Source organism: Macaca mulatta, chromosome 7 (assembly GCF_049350105.2).
Source record: "Macaca mulatta isolate MMU2019108-1 chromosome 7, T2T-MMU8v2.0, whole genome shotgun sequence".
NCBI classification, from domain to species: domain Eukaryota; kingdom Metazoa; phylum Chordata; class Mammalia; order Primates; family Cercopithecidae; genus Macaca; species Macaca mulatta.
The window spans coordinates 124,846,197-124,864,814 of NC_133412.1; the positions used below are offsets into that span (position 1 = coordinate 124,846,197).

An 18,618-nucleotide genomic window follows, 5' to 3' on the forward strand; every position below is an offset into this window, starting at 1 on the left:
AAGACCCAAGGATGAAAAGAAACTAGTCAGTGTCTAGGGCAGGGTTCAGAGGAGGGAGAGGAAGGAAATGTTTCAGATCATTTTCAATACCAAAAGAAGTCTAAGGCAACTAGAGTATAGGGAGCCAACGGAAAAGCTGCAAGAGACCTAGAATTATGTGAAGGAAGTTGGAGACAAGAGCACAGCTTGCTCATATTATTTAAAAGGTCATTCTGGTTGCTTTGAGCAGAACAGACTGGAGAGAAACAAGTATGGCAGGAGCGAGACCTGTTGCGAGACTACTGATGAGTGGTCCAGCAAAGAAATGATGGTGGCTTGGGAAGCCTGGAGTAAACGGAGATAGGAGGGAAATAGGCAGAGTCAAAATATATTTTTGAAGTGAAATAACAGGACTTGGTGATAGGTTGAATGTGAAGGCTGAGGGCTGAGAGGTATCAACAGTGACTCCCAGTTTTCTAGGCTCAGTTGTTGGGTAGATGGAGTAGCCCCTGGCTAAAATGAGGAATCTATAGGAGAAACAGGTTTGGGTACGAAAATGATTACTTGTGATTTGCTTTCAGAATCATTCAATTGAAATAGAAATTATTTTAATCCCTTGCATTCAGTAAATTATTATAATACAATTATAAATGTATTTCTATGAAGAATTGACAGTTTCATCTGATGGTGAATATATATTATTATATATATTTCATATATAATATATAATTACATATATTATAGATGTAATAATAAAGAAGTTCAGATGATTCTTGGTTTCCATATGTTTAAAGAATTTCAAATAATTTGTTGTAAGACAAAAAGTATAATCAATCATTGGGTGATTTAGAATTCCCTCAACTGTGTTTTTGGCAGTATTTCAAAATTACTGCTCTGCACATAACAGAAGTTTTTCATGACAGAGGTTTTATACAAAAATGTCCTGGTCTTGATTCAGTAAAGCCCAAGTCTTCTTGTATTTACATGAAAACATGAATATACATAGTATCTATACAGAAGCTGAACAAAATGAAGAAACACTTATTTTTAATACATGTGCAGGAGGCCAGAGTTCAACAAGTGCCCAATGGGTAGAGTATCACACAAAGACTTCTGTGGATGTCTGTTTATTAAGTTAAATAGCATAGCTGGGCTTTAAGGTATGAAAGAGGAGGAGGATAAAGGAAAAAAAAAGAAGAAAGGAAAAGAAGAAGAAAGGTCTTGGCTTTCACCTCTAACAGATCCGAGGTCAGCACGTAAACAAATAGTTACCCTTTGGAAGAATTGTCATAAATATGACCAAAAAGATTTCTTCCCAAATACCTAAAACAAACCTTCATACATCACCACCTCACAGAACCTTCCCCAATGACTCTGAAAGTACCAGAGACAGATGAGAAACCGTAGACTACTCCACACTAAGAACATAAAGGCTTTTTGCTAGTGGACAGTGTATGACTGGAACCTAGGACCAGCTCCATCCAGATGTTTAGGGAGTTTTGTGCCTTCTAGCAGCTGGTCCATGGTACCTACCAAAATGAGGTCAGCTACTTTGTATGCCCTTTGGAATATCGGAAATATCTCAACAGCTGGATTCCATGTGTTTTCTTTAGGGGTATAATATTACTCCATGAGAAAAAAAAAAGTGAGAAGTTGAAAAGAAAAATGAACTTGAGAATAACAGACAAGGCCCTTCCTTATGATCGCTGTGTTCAAGGTGTCGCAGAAGGCAACTGGGTAATTCCCCTGTAGTCTACAGAGCCACCCATACCTTTTTACTTTCAGAGGTGACCAGCAAATAGCTGTGAGATAGGACAAGTTAATTCACCTTTATAAACCCCAAGTGCCTTGTTTGTAAAATGAGGTGACTAAACTAAAGGTCTACGTGAGATTTCTTCCAGGTCTGTCCTTCTACTACTTTGACTTACCACCCTGGGAAATGCTGTGCTTAAGTGCCATGGGAATTGGCTTGACTTGCTCTGTGGAGGTCATCCAAACCTGATTTCCACTTAGCTTGGTCTGTGAATTCTACTTTTAAATTGGCCTGGGAATGTCTCCTCTAGAATTTACAACTGGATGAAATAAATCCATCAAGGGCAGCTAATTAGCACAAATACAGCTGCCAGCAGTAACTCATGAAGGAAGTTCTGTAGGGATGACGGGAAAAGATTCCCCAGAACCACAAGGAAAATTCCACTGATTTGGTGCATGGTTGGGGATTGGGCACCAGAATGAAGGAGAGAGGGGTGATGACTGAGTCCTCACCGAGAAAGGTATGATTCCAAAGTGGAAAAGGATAAATGGGCCCCTGTGTCCTTTTATGTAGAACAAAGTTAGACTACACCAGTCAGACATTTGCTTGGGCCCATTACCACAGTGCTTCTAGAGCTAGCAGCCAAAAACTACCATCTCTTGACCCCTAGGAACATCACCTTTCCCAAGAAGTCTTGCCCACTCCACCAGCCTTTCTCTGGAGGGATGTCTTTGGCTTGGTGAGCAGTGGCAGTCCAGCCCCAGCAGGACCTGGTAAGACATGGCGACGCACAGACCCAAACCACTGACACTCCTATGGGCCTTGGCTGTTTCCAAGGGCTCTCTCACTGCAAACTGCTATGGGCCAAGGTCCCCAAGCCATGCTGCAGACATATCATTGGTTGCAAGCTGGCACCAGCCTTAGAGTGCCAGGCAGTGCACCACAGTTGTTTTCAAGTTCTGATGTTCCCAGAGACGGTTCTCAAGTAGGAAGTAGTGAATTCAGGGAGAAGCATCCAGGCCAGCTGATTTGCCAGAGTTTGCTGATAGAATCAACTTTGTTTGCTGCAATGGGGCTTTCACATCACCACATTCCAGGGCTGATGTATAATTACCTTAAACACAGAATGGCATTTAACCACGCCACTGTTTATGTGCCCAAAGCAGCACTCAGAGGAAGCTCCCTTTTAAACTTTAATTTTTTTATGATGAACTCGACATTGCATGTGACTTTGGCAGGGAAAATAAGCCTGGTTGTTTGTGCTTGATGTTATAACTCAAAGGCTCAGAAGTGGTGGAGTTGGATCCAGCAGCCAACCCACAATAGAGCTGTCTTGACATCCTCACCGGTCCAGCCATGCAAACCAGCTTCTCGTGGGGTGGAGCTTTTCTGCTTAGCTTTTCTGCCTTTCTCTTATAGTGATGAACTGACACAGTGTGACCACCAAGGGCAAGTTATTGCCCAGATACACTTCCTTAGCTCCACCATCACATTCAGATGCAATCAGCAACCCAAGGACAGGTAGCCAGAAGATCTTTTTAACTAGGCCTGAATGTCCTGCTGTTCCACCCTGCAGGTTGTTTGAGAAGATGGGTGGATCTTCATGAAAGCATAACAGAGAGGACTACATTTACTGGATTAGATGGTATTACTTACAGATTCTTGCCTCTCTAAATGACAGGCACTGTACACACCAATGACTGGTTTTTTAGAAAGTCTAATTTATATGATACCAACACAATACCTTTAAAGAAGACAGAAAAGCACAGCAGAACAGAACATTCTTGCAACCCACTGTAAGTAGGTCAATATGATTATCCCTACTTTAAGATTGAGAAATAGATTCTACCAGACCCAGCTGGGGCAGAAAGCCAGTGAGGGTACTAAAATTATAACTGAAACTCCTCGTCTGGCCCCAGCTTGTGTGGTCACAGAGGGGACCAACATAAATAGGTGACCACATCATTTATTGTGCAAACAAAGAGTGTTTTTAGAAAGGGAATTATTAAAATGTAGACAAGAGCAACAGGCATAACCCAAGACTGTTCTGGCAAACCAGGACTTTTATCCAAGCCATCTTCCTGCAGCCTTAATCAGTGATACCACCTCTGGTTGAACGAGGAAGCTGATGGAGTCTAAGCTTCAGGTTCCTCACTTGCACAGATCCCTGTGAGTGCTAGGAGTGGCTAGTACTTGTAGAATGTTGTCTGTGCAAAACAAAAGCCAGATTACAATAAGGAAGTGTTTCTATGTAAGCATGTCTTGTAAAGATATTTTAGAAGTCCCAAATTTCCAAGCCTTCAGCAACCTGTTGTGATTTCTTTCCTTGCTCTAAATAATTATTCAATTTATATGTAATTTTGCATATATAATTTTTAATTCTTTTTCTTAAAGAGCATCCCCCTCCCCACTCCCTCAACTCCGCCCAAATTGTGTAAGTTTCAGGCTTCACACCTTGTGAAGTAGTCTGGAGAGAGAAGTAGGAATTTACACCAACAGGATGCAAATCAGGCTATTTCTCACCCTCACTACATTTATACCAATGAGATTAGGATAAAATGGTCACTAAAGGTAGCTCCAGAGAAGGAGCTGAGGGTCACAGATAAAAGAAATGGGGCAGAAGCAATCCTGACTCCTAGTCCTTGGTTATAGGAGGAACTAAAGAAGAAAAAGGTTCATTGTATGTTTGTGAGCTTCAAGTTCATTCATAGTACCAACTGGTAGAGTTATTTCCTGCCCTAGAGCTTCACTTGGAGTCAATCCCTAACCAACCCCCAACTCACATGCAGAGTGCCTGCTCAAGTCAAATTGCAGAGCATTTACTCTTATTCATAGTATCCTCAACATTCATCCCAAACTAAGCTTTTGGCAGTCCTTCAATCTAATAATTTCTCTGCACTGACTCATTGTGTGGCTTTGTTTTTGTTTTTTAAGACAGGGTCTTACTCTGTCACCCAGGCTAGAGTGCAGTGGCACAGTCTCAGCTCACTGCAGCTTCGATCTTCAGGGCTCAAGTGATCGTCCCACCTCAGCTGGGACTCCTAAGTCACTGGGACTACAGGCACGCATCATCATGCTCGGCTAACTTTTTGAAAATTTTTTGTAGAGATGAGGTCTTGCCATGTTTCCCAGACTGGTCTCAAACTCCTAGGCTCAAGGGAGTACAGGCTTGTGCCACCAAGCAGTCATGGCTTTGTTATTTGTCATAAGATCCTCTGTTTTCTTGGATGTACAATAAAAACAAATAATACTTGCTCCTCAAGAAAATAAGAGATGGAATTTTAAAATCAACTGGCTTCTGCACACACTTTAGAGCAACACCTTAGGTATATGGAATGTGAGAAAGGAATAGGTGGTTGTTAAGACAAAATAAAATAAAAATAATCTTGGAATTCTTGATCATATGTGAAGAAATGAAATGAGATTATCACATTGGAGAATCTCCGCCTCAATGAATTATGCATTTTGAACCAGCCTGTCATTATTTTTCCTGACTGCTAATCAAAGAAGTGGTCTTTAAAATGGAATCCTGAATGCCACAGATCCAAATGATTAGATTACGAAATCTAGACCTCTGGTTGGTCACTCTGAAAGCTGTAATTCTGCAAATTACTCAACTGTCTTCCAGCTCTGTTACCTTTCATATTTTTGAAAAGACACAGATTTTTCTCATGCTTCTCTGTGTTTGGACATGCTGTTTCTCCAAGTAGAAAGCCACTTTACATCTCAACCTGGATGGCTCCTCATCATCCTTCAAAGTTTTGCCAGATATCACAGTTTCCTGGAAGATCTTTCTAACCATTGTTGCCCTCCGTCACCATTCACACCTTGTTCCATTAGCATTATTGGTATCACAGCACTCTACCATGTGTTAGTGAGTTTTATTGGCCTGTCTCCCCGCACTAAGCTATGAACAATCTGAGTGTAAAGCTTGTGTTTACTATAATTGTAGTAGACATTCAATACATGTTGAATAAATTGAACAAATGAATGAAAGCAAGATGCTGTATGTCAATTATAAGGCAAGAACTGTGGTTTAGTGGTCCTGGAAATAGATTCAAAGAATTTTCTGTGAATGTGGTACATATACATGGACTACTATGCAGCCATAAAAAGGAACAAGATTATGTCCTTTTCAGGGACATGGATGGATCTGGAGGCCATCATCCTTAGCAAACTAATGCAGGAAGAGAAAACCAAATACCACATATTCTCACTTATAAGTGGGAGATAAATAATGAGAACACATGGACACACAAAGGGGAATAGCACACTGGGGCCTACCAGAGGGCAGGGGATGGGAGGAGGGAGAGGATCAGTAAAAATAACTAATGGATACTAGGCTTAATACCTGGTTGGTGGAAAAATCTGCAAAATGAACCCCCTTGACAAATGTTTACCTATGTAACAAATCTTCACATCCTGCGCATGTACCCCTGAACTTAAAAGTTAAAAATCAATAAAATTGCAAAGAATTTTATCTGAAACTTACTCTGGTGTTTCCTAGCTTAGACACTGTAGCCCATACTGGGAACATCATGTGAAAAATACTATTCAAAAATTAGATAAAGGAAGATTCCAAGGGTCTGGACGATCCTGAGTGAAATATTAAAAGGGTAAATTGCACTCTCCAATTTCTGAACTTTCCCCTTCTTTTTTCCTGGCTTTTAATATTGCTGACTTCCTAAAAACAAGATGAATTTGTAGGGTGCATGGTATGAGCGTATGATCTCATTGTGGAATTTCTGTATCTAGCCCATTGCTATCTTTTATAAAATGGCCTCTGAACGGCTCTGCTTAGCGAGCAGACAGGAGTATGATCTGGAGCGGCTTCATTCTAGCCCCTGAAGCTCAGAGGGATGTTTTTTCACTTGCCCTTCTAAACTGCGGAGCTGAGATAGCTAAACACCAGCACCAAATTGTTTATGCTCAGCAAGTTAGTAAAATGAGTTTTCTTAAGTCCAAACTGGAGCTGAGAGAGGTTGGAAAAATGTGTCGGGAAGGCTAACTTGACTGCTTAAAACTCACTAAAATAACTGTTCACCCCAATCTTGTACAAATTAAAAACTATGTAATTAAACATCTTGGGAAAATGTCAAGTTGTCCAGGTGGAAGAAAAATTGTCATGATAATGAAAGTTATATTGTATCTAGAAACCATACTTGAAGACTGCACAGTTAACACTCTGTTCCCTGTTATGCTAAAAGGTGGCAAAATTATCATAATTTTAAAACAACATAATTTACTGCCCACTCTGTCTTCAGCATAGTATAAGCCAGAAGGGAGTGAAACAGGGCAGTTTGGGGGCACCTTCATGACCTAAATCTCCATTTTGAATACTTGGCATATTACCTCCAGCAATCTGCATACTTAGAATGGGATGAATATGTGTGTGTGTTGGAGGTGGTAGTAGTGTTGGAGGGGGTGGTTATATACTTTTCTTACTTAGCAGAAACTAATTCAGAAGAGGTCCAATAATTTCTACTGTTGCATTTTCAGAAAATAGATGAGTGAAACTAAAAACAGAACCCAGGAATAAATTCAGATTTCTAAGCCTATGTGTGTCCCATGGCCCTTTTGGGATTCCCCTTATCTTTTTGTTGTTGTTAATGATGGTGAAAAAAACAGACATATTTCTACTCACAGCAGGAAGCAGTACATGGATAACTTTTCCCTGGACCCTGACTGGAACTGATTTTCGTTAGTATCGCAGTGAGCTGCTGGAAGATAAATTGATATAGCCTTCAAATCTTTCTGCTCCCGAGCACAAACCCCATCACTCTATCCAGGTCCTCGTTGTTCCCTGATCCAACACGCTCATTCCAAACTCGAGGTCTTTGTAGAATGTTCTTCCCTCACTTCTCTGCTTATCCAAACCTTGGTCTACCTAGATCTCACATCATTTGAGGAAGCTTTCCCTATTCTTCTCAGCTCATGTTAACTGTGCCCCTCTCTAGATTTCCCTAGCATTTACTGTCTGAATAATTCTTTTTAGAACTTAGTACTCCACCATGTGTTGGGGAGTTTTACTGACCTGTCTGTCTCCCCCGACTAGACTATGAACAATCTAAGTGTAAAGGCTTGTGTTTACTATAGTTGTAGTAGACGTTCAATAAATGTTGAATAAATTGAACAAATGAATGAAAGCAAGAAGATTGTGTATGTCAATTGTAAGGCAAGAACTGTGGTTTAGTGGGCCTGGAAATAGAGTCAAAGAATTTTCTATGAAGGTGTTACATATACACCATAGAATACTATGCAGCCATAAAAAGGAACAAGATCATGTCCTTTGCAGGGACATGGATGGAGCTGGAGGCCATGATCCGTAGCAAACTATTCTATTCTCCTTTTCTCTTACTGAATTTTGAGGTCCAGAAGAACAAGGTCCATGTCTTATTTTGGAGGGGTTGTCATTTCCTAGGTTCCAGCTAGGTATTAAATAGGCAAGATAAATATTTGTTCAAGAAGCTGAAAAGTCATCAAATTCTTGGTGGTACTCCAAGGTTTGATGAAGAGCATGACAACATGAGGGAAAGCACATGGATTTTGAGTCAGACAGAATCTTCTAATTCCCCTTGGTCCCAGTTATGTTTGTTTGTTTTCTGCTCTTTTTTCCTGTAAATAGGAATACGAATACCTACTTTGTCAAGTTATCATGGTTAACAATAATAAACGTGAAATGCCAAATACAGTGCCTACTATATAGCAGGCTCTCAATAAACAGAAGTTGCTATTTAACTAAGGGTGACTATTTCTGAAGAATATTTATTATCCTGATGTCTAGTTAGACCCATGGAGTAGGGATTGAAGACACTGGGTTTGGAGTCTGAAAGACCTGGGCTTGAATCCTGGTTGTGCTACTTATCAACTGCCACTTTGAACAGAGACCTCTTTATGTCTTTTCTCATCTACAAAATAGATAACTATTATACCCACTTCAGAGTCATTGTGAAGATTAAATAAGGTGTCTGGAACATCACAAGTACTCAATAATTATTAGTTATAATTTGTAAAGTACGATAAGCTTCAGGAAAAAAAGAAACCTATATAATTCTAATGCCAATTATTCAACTGGCAGATAGGCCTGAGAGGGCATTTTCAGTTTTAAGGAGGTTTTAAAACTACTTTCACTTTTAAAATGTACCATATGCCTAATGATCCGATATTTAGTTGATTCACACAATTTCTGACTATTTTTTATATGCCTTTAGAACTACAACCACCAGTATTACAAATGTATTATATTTATCTGCATGAGATAGTGCGTTCTCCCTCTTTACAATCTTACTCTGAAGTACTGTGACTGGATGAAGTTGAAAGGGAGCATGATTAAAATGTCAAGCCCTGTGCTAGCCAAACCTCCCTATTCTTTGAGATCCTAAACCACACTTATTTTCTTCAATAACAAATTGCAAATTGATAATCTCAACTTCTGATGTATGTTTGTGGATGAGACTAGAAGGGCATTTTATAAGTGACTGAAAAGCAATGATTGAAAGATAAGGTTTTCGTTGGCTTGAAATGTTGCATATAGGGATTATGCCATGTCAGAAGAAGGACACTCTAGCCAGAGAGGACACCCTGGTATACAGGTGACTGAGGGACCAAGAGATGAAGCAGCACAGCCCAGAGGAGACCAGAAATCAACACAAAACAGGAGTGGGAGAGCACTAGGCAGAGACAGGCCGCTGGGCCAAGAGAGGAAATGGCAGGATGGACACATTGGGTGCTCGTTGTCAAAAGATCAAGCAAAGCAAGCACACTCCATTTCCATTCCTGATGCTTGAGAACAGAAGCAGCTTCTGGCCTGTGATCATCTCCCTGTGCTCTCTCTTTGGTTCTGCTGTTACCCGACCTGCCTCTCCCCTTCACTCACTGCTCCATGCCTTACCCAATTAGAAAGTTGGAGCACTGGGGCTGTTTACCATCAGAGTCACAGGACAGTGAATAATCATCCCTCTGTATCCTCTGTATCCTCCAGGGATTGGTTCCAGGCTCTCCCCTCCCTCCCGCAACTGCAGATACCAAACTCCACAGGTGCTCAAGTTCCTGATATAAAATGATATAGCATTTACATGTAACCTACACACATCTTCCTCATATACTTTCAATCATCACTAGATTACTTATAATACTTAATAAAACATAAATGTTATGTAAGTAGTTCTTAAACTACATTGTTTAGGAAATAATGACAAGGAAAAAAGTCTACATGTTCAGTATAGATGCAATTTTTTTTCCAAATATTTTTCATCTGCAGTTGGTTGAATCCACAGATGCAGAATCCATGCATATGGAGATCTGACTGTATTGGAGCTAAAAAGTAGATATGTGCCTATTTCTAAGAGTACAATCTATGATATTCTCCAGTCTCTGGATGCTACTTTTTATATGAAGATCATTTTATGAATTATATAACAATAAATATTCTTTAACAACTTCAGGTATAATTGACATACTATAAAATTTATCCATCTTAAATGTATAACTTAATGACTTTTTAGTACCCTTTTAGAGTTGTGTAATGATCACCACAATCCAGTTTGAGAACATTTCCAACATTCCCAAAGTAACTCTCATGCCTGTTTTCAATCAATTCCCATTCCAATCCCCAGTCAACCATTAATGTACTTTCTGTCTCTATAGATTTTAAATTTAAATGGCTTGGGCGTGATGGCTCATGTCTATAATCCTGTAATCCCAGCACTTTGTGAGACCAAGGCAGACAGATCACTGGAGGCCAGGAGTTCAAGAGTAGCCTGGCCAACATGGTGAAATGCCATCTCTACTAAAAATACAAGAATTAGCTGGGTGTGGTGGCACACTTGGGTGGCTGAGGCACGAGAATCACTTGAACCCAGGTGGCAGAGGTTGCAGTGAGCCGAGATCATGCCACTCCACTCCAGCCTGGGTGACACAGTGAGACTCTGTTTAAAAAAAAAAAAAGCAACATAATTCCTAAGAGCAAAATTCCTAGGTAATATAGGTCTAACTTTTTAAGAAACTACCAAATTGTCTTCTAAAATAAAGTATATTTTACATTTCTACCAGCAGTGTATGGGGGTTCTAGTTGTTCCACATCCTTGCCGACACTTCTTATTGTCTGTCTCTTTAATTATACTCATTCAATGGGAACATAAGTATTCTACGGTGACTAGAGTCTACTTTTCAATTTGAAACATGCCCTTTGATGTCTGTAGAAGCAGAAAGGGATGCTTAGTTGCTGTTTCTTGTGTTGGTTAAATAATTACAATAAATAAAAAAGAAATCTGGCACTTCATGTGGGCAGGCACACAGGCTCAGTGCTGACTAGCAGTCTTCTTTCAGCCAGCTGGCCAGTTGCTACTAGTTAGTGATATGTAACCTGGTAAAGCCACAAAATTGCTTCAAGCCTCAGTTTTTTTTCATCTATAAAATGAGAACATTGGATTAAATTATCTATATGTTTCCTTCCAGCTCTAAAACAAGGAGTCAATTCTGATTATTCTTCTTCCAGAGGCTACTGGCTGTTAAGCTGGTGTTGCTGCTTTCTTTTTTCAAATGAGACACAGGGCCTTGCTATGTTGCTTAGGCTGGTCTTGAACTCCTGAGCTCAAACTCCTCCTCTGCTCCAGCATATTGAAGTAGATTCCTTTAGGATAAACCTCTCATGGCCTATGATATTATTTCAAAGAAAACAAGCAAAATCAAGAAAGCCTTTATTCTTTATTTTCTTCTCAAAATGATGGGATTGGGTGGTAAGTTATATATGCAGAGGAAAAGAGAGGAAGGCAAAGAACCCAACATTTGTTAACTGCCCATATACTAGATATGAAGTAGACATTTTCATGTTTTTAATATCTTGAAACTCATAATCCCTGAGATAGTTCTATAATCACCACTTTACAGGTAAAGAAGCACAGGCACAGAGCGTAGGCAAATTGCATAATGTTACACAGATAGTGAGTGAAGCTGGGATTCAAGCCCATGTCATCTAGTTCCAAGTTGGATTTTATTTCATTATGCCAACTGAGAATTAAAAAAACAAAGAAGAAATATTTTAGGCTGAGTGCAGCAGCTCATGCCTGAAATGGCAGCACTTTGGGAAGCTGAAGTCAGGGAACTGCTTGAGGCCAGGCATTTGAGAGCAGCCTGGGCAAAAAGGCAAGACCCTGTCTCCAGAAGAAAATTAAAAACTTAGCGAGGCATGGTGGCATGCACCTGTAGTCCCAGCTACTTGGGAGGCTGAGGTGGGAGGATTGCTTGAGCCCAGGAGGTCAAAGCTGCAGTCAGCCATGACTGCACCACTGCACTCCAGCCTAGGTGCAAAACGAGATCCTGTCTAAAAAATACATAAATAAATAAGCCTTAATGAGCAGGGGGAAGGCACATGTAAATGTCAACTAATGAGAAAATGTAACAATGGGATTTTACAATGGGCAATTATTACACCTAAATTATACAACCAACAGTTATCTTGTAGTACAAGGCTTCCACTCATTTCCACACTGTGCCGTCATGCTTCAAACCCTGAGGACCAAGAGTCAAATTGGCAGTTTCAGGAGGAATGTAGAGGAGTGGGATTCCTGCTTATTGAAAAGGCATTTTGATTTTCTCCCACTAAGAAAGGATTGCTCATTCTGAGTCCTTGCCCAGAGAGTGCAGAGAAAATCCACAGAGACAGTTTTGCTACCCAAGGTGAGAAACTGAGAAGTTCCAGAATTAAACTGGTACATTTTTTGAGTAATAGTTCTGCTTCCTTGGGTAAGACGAATCTTTACTGATGTCATTGCCACCCACCACCACCTGGTATCTCTGCATGGTGGAAGCCAGAGCAATATATAGAAGGAATGGAGCACTTACAAGAAGTTACAGGGCACTTGGAGGAATTCTCCCACACACACACATTCACAGATTCCACAGTGAATGCCTCCTTAATCTCTGCCTTTAGGAACATTTGATTTATGTGTCTCACACTCCATTTTTTTTCAAAATGTTTATATGGTCATCAAAAGAGGAAAAAGTAATACTTTTTATCTTTAGAATGTCTACTTTCATTAGTTTTGTTCCTTCTAGAATCAAGCTAAGGAAGCTAAGGATTGTTCATGCTTAGGTAAAGAAGGTGGTAAAAGGGACAGGGAATGGGAGGTGCAAATATGAGTAATATGCTGTGAAATCACTTTTTCTCTTTACCATTGTCAACAAAGATTCTGGTAATTGGGGATTATTTGAATTTTTAACAACTCAAATAAGACTCAAGTAAGATTTTTAAGTCTTCAAATTTTAGGGCTTTAAATGAAATCCTAACTCTGGCAGTAGATTTTACTCAGCTCGTATCATGTATTTAATATCACTTACCTTTGAATGGGAATAAAAATACTAGTTAACACTACAGGGTCTAAGAGTGAGAGGGAAAATTAGCAAAAGTGACTACATAGTGTTTTGTCACAACAAATTCTGATTGGTGTCCCTAAGAAAAGCAGTAATAATATTAGCATAGATCAATGTTCTTCCCAAACTATGCTCCAAGTGATATGACTTGGCTGTGTCCCCACCCAAATCTCATCTTGAATTGTAGTTCCCATAATCTCCACGTGTGGAGGGAGGGACCTGGTGGGAGGAAATTGAATCACAGAGGTGGTTTCCCTCATGCTATTCTTGTGATAGTGAGTTCTCACGAGATCTGATGGTTTTATACCCCTTTGTTTGGTTCTCATTCTTCTCCTTCCTGCCACCCTGTGAAGAAGGATGTGTTTGCTTCCTCTTCTGCCATGATTCTAAGTTTCCTGAGGCCTCCCCAGCAATGCTGAACTGTGAGTTAATTAAACCTCTTTCCTTTTAAAATTAGCCAGTCTTGGGTACATCCTTATAGCAGCGTGAGAACGAACTAATACACAAGAGATATTAATTCAGGTGATCTGCTTGGGATGGAACACAACTCCATAATCAAATACATTTGGGAAACACTGAGTAAAATTTCTTTGTGGAACTCCAAAGAGTCTTTAATACAGCATATTCAATGTGCATGATGAGCCTCCAAAAGGGAGAAGCTGTGTGGTGTACCACTTGAGCTGCTTGAAAAGAAAACTTAATCTCAGAAATATTTTATAGAACATTTTGGGGAAAGATGGCCCAGAAAATGCATAGTTCCTTTAGAAGGATGGTTTCCTGGCTATCTACAGTTCTCTCCGTCTCACACCCATCCTGTCTTTCTAAGATCTCCAAAAAGAATGTGGTCTGATAAATCCATAAAGCATGGAAATATATTGAAAGAAGAATGTCCATGGCCCTTTCTTTCTACATCTGAATTGTCTTCTAGAAGCCTAGAGGGCCAGCCTGATTGAGGCACTGGTTAATGGTAGTTTCAGGTAAAAGGGGAATTCTTTAAAAAACAAAACTAACTTGCACAATAACTAAAGGGAATGCATGGAACTTGTTTGGACCTGAATTCCAACAAGCCAACTGTAAGATGACATTTTGGGGACATGGAAATTTCAAATGCTAAGAAATTATTATTAAATTTGTTAGGTGTGATTATGGTATCCGGTTATATAACAAAATGGCATTTTTAAGAGGCAAACTCATGCATTTCGTGTGAAATATCAAGATGTCTAGAATTTGGTTTAAAATATCTAAAAAAATAGATGTAGCTAATAAAGCAAATGTTAATAACTGTTCAATCTAATGGGATATGTGAGGATTTTTTTAAGAAGTCTTTTTATAGTTTCAAATTTTATATGATGAAAAGTTTTTTAAATACAGACTTCTTAGCCCCATATCTACCAAATCAAACTCTCTGGAGATTAAGCCTGGGACTTTGTTACTATTTACCTCCTCCTCTCTTGCTTTTTAAAAAATTATTATTATTTTTAAAATCATATTATCAGGGTTTTTTTTTGGCTGGGTGCGGTAGCTCATGCCTGTAGTCCCAGCACTTTGGGAGGCCCAGGTGGGCACATCTCTTGAGCCCAGGAGTTTAAGACCAGCCTGGGCAGCATGGTGAAACCCTGTCTCTACAAAAAATACAAAAATTAGTTGGGCATGGTGGCTTGTGCCTGTGGTCCCAGCTCTTGAAAGGCTGAGAAAAGAGGATCAGCTGAGCCCAGGAGGCGGAGATTGCAGTGAGCTAAGATCATGCCACCACTGCACTCGAGCTCGAGCAACAAAACAAGACCCTGTCTCAAAAAAAAAAAAAAAAAAAGTAAATAATTATTTGTCATAGCTTAAGGTAACCATAAAATTATAATAAAAAGCAATGTTTTGTTTTAGAAACAAGACATTTTAAAGAAAACAATACAAATAATAACTCTAATCAATTTCTAACCTGTATACCCAAATATAAGTTCCTTAGAGTGGAACTGTGTGTGACTGGCATAATAAAGTTACGTATTATACTTCACATACTAAATTACTATCAACTTTCAGAAGTGACAATTTGATGTATCTTTTAAATAATGCAGTGATTGACACAGAAATTCAGTACATGCAGAATCCATGTACTATTAATCCATTTCTTCGGTACTTTCAAAAATCCGTTATCATCATATTTTTAAAATGTGATGGCAGAAGGTTTACAAAACATGCCTGTGTATCATGCATGTAGTTCTGACAGTCTGCAAAAAGCGGATCAACAGCAGGACATCAGCTATGTCCTAAGATACAACATCCACAAATATGGATTTGTGAACTATCATTTTTCTACATTGAAATGACTATATAAATACATCTTCATACACTGAAGTGTATCTCATTGTTTAAGTGTTTGTCTGTTATCACCCCTAAAATCATGTGGCATACAACAAGTAGTACTCTTACTACACGCTGGGAGATATTAACCTAATTTAAGACCAGAAAGAATACATCAGATTCTTTCCTAATAGGGAAAAAAGGAAAAAAATATTCCTCAAGGGGAAGAACTTTGCCATAATTATATTTGTATGACCTGTACCTAGCATAGTGTCTAAAATAGGCATGCAATACATGTCTGTGTGAATTAATGAATGAATGCTTATCATATCTCCGAATTATCTCTATCCCCTATTCCCAAAACCAATTATTTGTCAACGTGAAGGCTTTGATGAAAGCTCTTAGTCCGTGAAAATTAAACTGCTGAGTTTGACCCCTGTGTAGGAAATGTAAAATCATGAAATTCAAGTACTCCTGGGAAATCCAAACACATTTTCATTTACCAATGTCTATAAAAAAGGCAAAATAATGGATAAATGTACTAAAATACATAAATGTTAGCTTTTGACATTGTTTAAAACACTGGAAAAGGAAATGGAAAATTCCCTCTCACAAATTTGGAGGCAGCTTAGTTAGTATAACTGCGAGAATGCAGTCAGAAAGGCCAGGCTGGAATTCTGGCCCTGCCATTAGTTAGTGATACGTACCCTGGTAAAGCCACATAACTGCTTCAAGTTTCAGTTTTTTCATCTATAAAATGAAAACATTAAATTATCTATATATATTTTTTCCAGGTCTAAAATACAGTCAATTTTCTGGTTATTCTTCTACCAGAGGCTACTGACCAGTGCTTGGTTGTTAAGCTGCTACTTTTTTCTTTTTTTTTTCAAATGAGACAGGGTCTCAGTGTATTGGCCAGGCTGGTCCTGAACTCCTGGACTCCAGTGGTCTTCCTGCCTCAGCCTCCCGAGTAAGGTTTCAACTTCTTTACCAGTATTAAGCAGGCAGAGACTGGGTACTGTGGTTCACATCTGTAATCCCAGCACTTTGGGAGGTTGAGGTACAGGGGTCACTTGAGGCCAGGAGTTTGAGACCAGCCTGGGCAACACAGTGAGACTCCATCTTCAATTCAATTCAAATAAATAAATAAGCAAGCAAGCTGGGCATATTAGCATATGCCTGTGATCCCAGCCACTCTGGAGACTGAGGCAAGAGGATTGTTTGAGCCTAGGAGTTTGAGTCTGCAGTAAGCTGTGATTGTGGCACTGCACTGCACTCCAGCCTGGGTGACAGAGCAAGACCCTATCTCTTTAAAACAAAACAAAACACAGAGTCTAGCTCTGTGCTATTCAGAGACCCAATGCCATTCTGAATTACAGGAGCCCAAGTACTGGCAAACAAAATCTTCAGTATATCAGTAAAAGCCCTTGGTTATCCAATTTTTTTAAAAGTAGATTTAGAAAAAAATTTTAAGTGCTCTCATTTAGTTTAACGTTTCAAGTAAGTTTTACCATAAGGCAGGTTATTTAGCTTTTGAGAACATATTCTCTGCAGTCAGACTGGGTTGAAATCTGGCTTTAGAACTCAGGACAAAGGACTGCTTTGTGTCTCCCATTACCTCATTTTTTAAAAGTGGTAACTAAAAGAAATAAATAATGCCATCTGCTTCACGGATTTGCTGGGAGGTAGAATAAAAAATACTTGCAAAGTACTCTCCTAAGTAGGAGAATACCTGACATGTAGTAATCACTCAGTAAAGCAGCTATAATTTCTTTTCCATAGAGGCTTTATGTAGAAAAACACTCTTATTTTCCTGCTAAAGAACACAATAAAACAATCCCATAGTGTATACATAGCTCTTTACTCCGTCCTATTCATGCTCACATTCGCAGCATGAGTGAGTTCTGCACTGGGCAGGTCTATGCAGACCTACCCCCAAAGTCCCAGAAAGTGGAAGGCAAAGAAAGAGGCTGACACAAAAATTTTTTCTTTCTTAGGAAGAAACATTTAATAGGGACTTAGGAGCAGAAGTTGTGTCTGTGCCTTGGGCCTCAGGTGGTGGTGAGAGAAATGGTGGATCCCCACCCCATGACTCCCCAGAGACAGGGTTTACATAGGGAAAGGGTATGCATGATTCAGATGTGATGTGAAGGACAATTGAGGTTTGATAACATCAAGGTTATTTTGACCTGCGGGCAGGATTTATACACATAACAAAAGATAAACTGGAAATCTCAGAGTCCTTCCCAGAAAAGGTTTAGTCCTCAGTCAACATGGCAGATTAGCATCCAAGGGAGTTGCCTTTGTGAGGAAGGCTGGTGGAGATCAATGCCTGACTGTTGGTCCATATTCCTGCCCTGAAGTTCTATTCCTTTCTGCCAATAACTACATTGCTTTGGCTGGACAGCTGTAGGGAAGGAGCCCTGTGAAATGCTGACTTGTGTTGAAGATAGCTCAGGAAGTCCCTGTACTGCCTAACCTCCTCCTGTTTTTGTGAGGCAAATGAGATAATGCCGGTGGATTCAAAACTATAAAATGCTGTCCGAGTGATAGTTATCATATGAAAGGTTAAATTTGATGATAAGGTTTAGAGGGGAAAAGACCAGAATGTGGGATGTGACCCCTGAAAGGTCTTCGTTGTTACAAGGTAAGGTGCTTGTTTCCCGGGGCCACAGTTGTTGTTTATAGGTTCCCGTTAAGCTCTATGAGAGGGGTTACAGGAGGGCAGAAGCAGGGAGCTCCTTTCCCAAGAGGGCTAAGAAAGAAAAGTTAAGAGTGAGGCCACTGCAGAGAAAAAAGACCAGATTCATTCTGAAACATCTTCTCACATTAATAAACATTTTAACTAATTCGTAATTGTAGGCTGAGCACAGTGGCTCATGCCTGTAATCCCAGCACTTTGGGAGGTTGAGGTGGAAGGATGGCTTGAGCCCAGGAGTTTGAGACCAGCCTGGGCAACATAGGGAGACCTTGTCTCTACAAATAATAATAATAATAATAATAATACTAATAATAAGCTGGGCATGATGGTATACACCTGTGGTTCCAACTACGTGGGAGGCTGAAGTGGGAGGATTGTTTGAGCCCGGAAGGTCAAGGCTGCAGTGAGTTGTAATCCTGCCACTGCACTCCAGCCTGGGTGACAGAGCGTGACCCTGTCTCAAAAAAGAAAAAAAATTGCATTTCACATTTAAAAAATAAATCTTCATTTTTCTTTAAAA

General features: G+C 39.7%; 1 protein-coding gene across 2 annotated transcripts in view; it reads left to right on the plus strand.

The window, feature by feature from the left end:
* The window catches only part of FRMD6 (FERM domain containing 6), a 249,928-nt gene that overhangs the window by 137,216 nt on the left and 94,094 nt on the right, over window positions 1–18,618 (plus strand). The window lies entirely within an intron of this gene.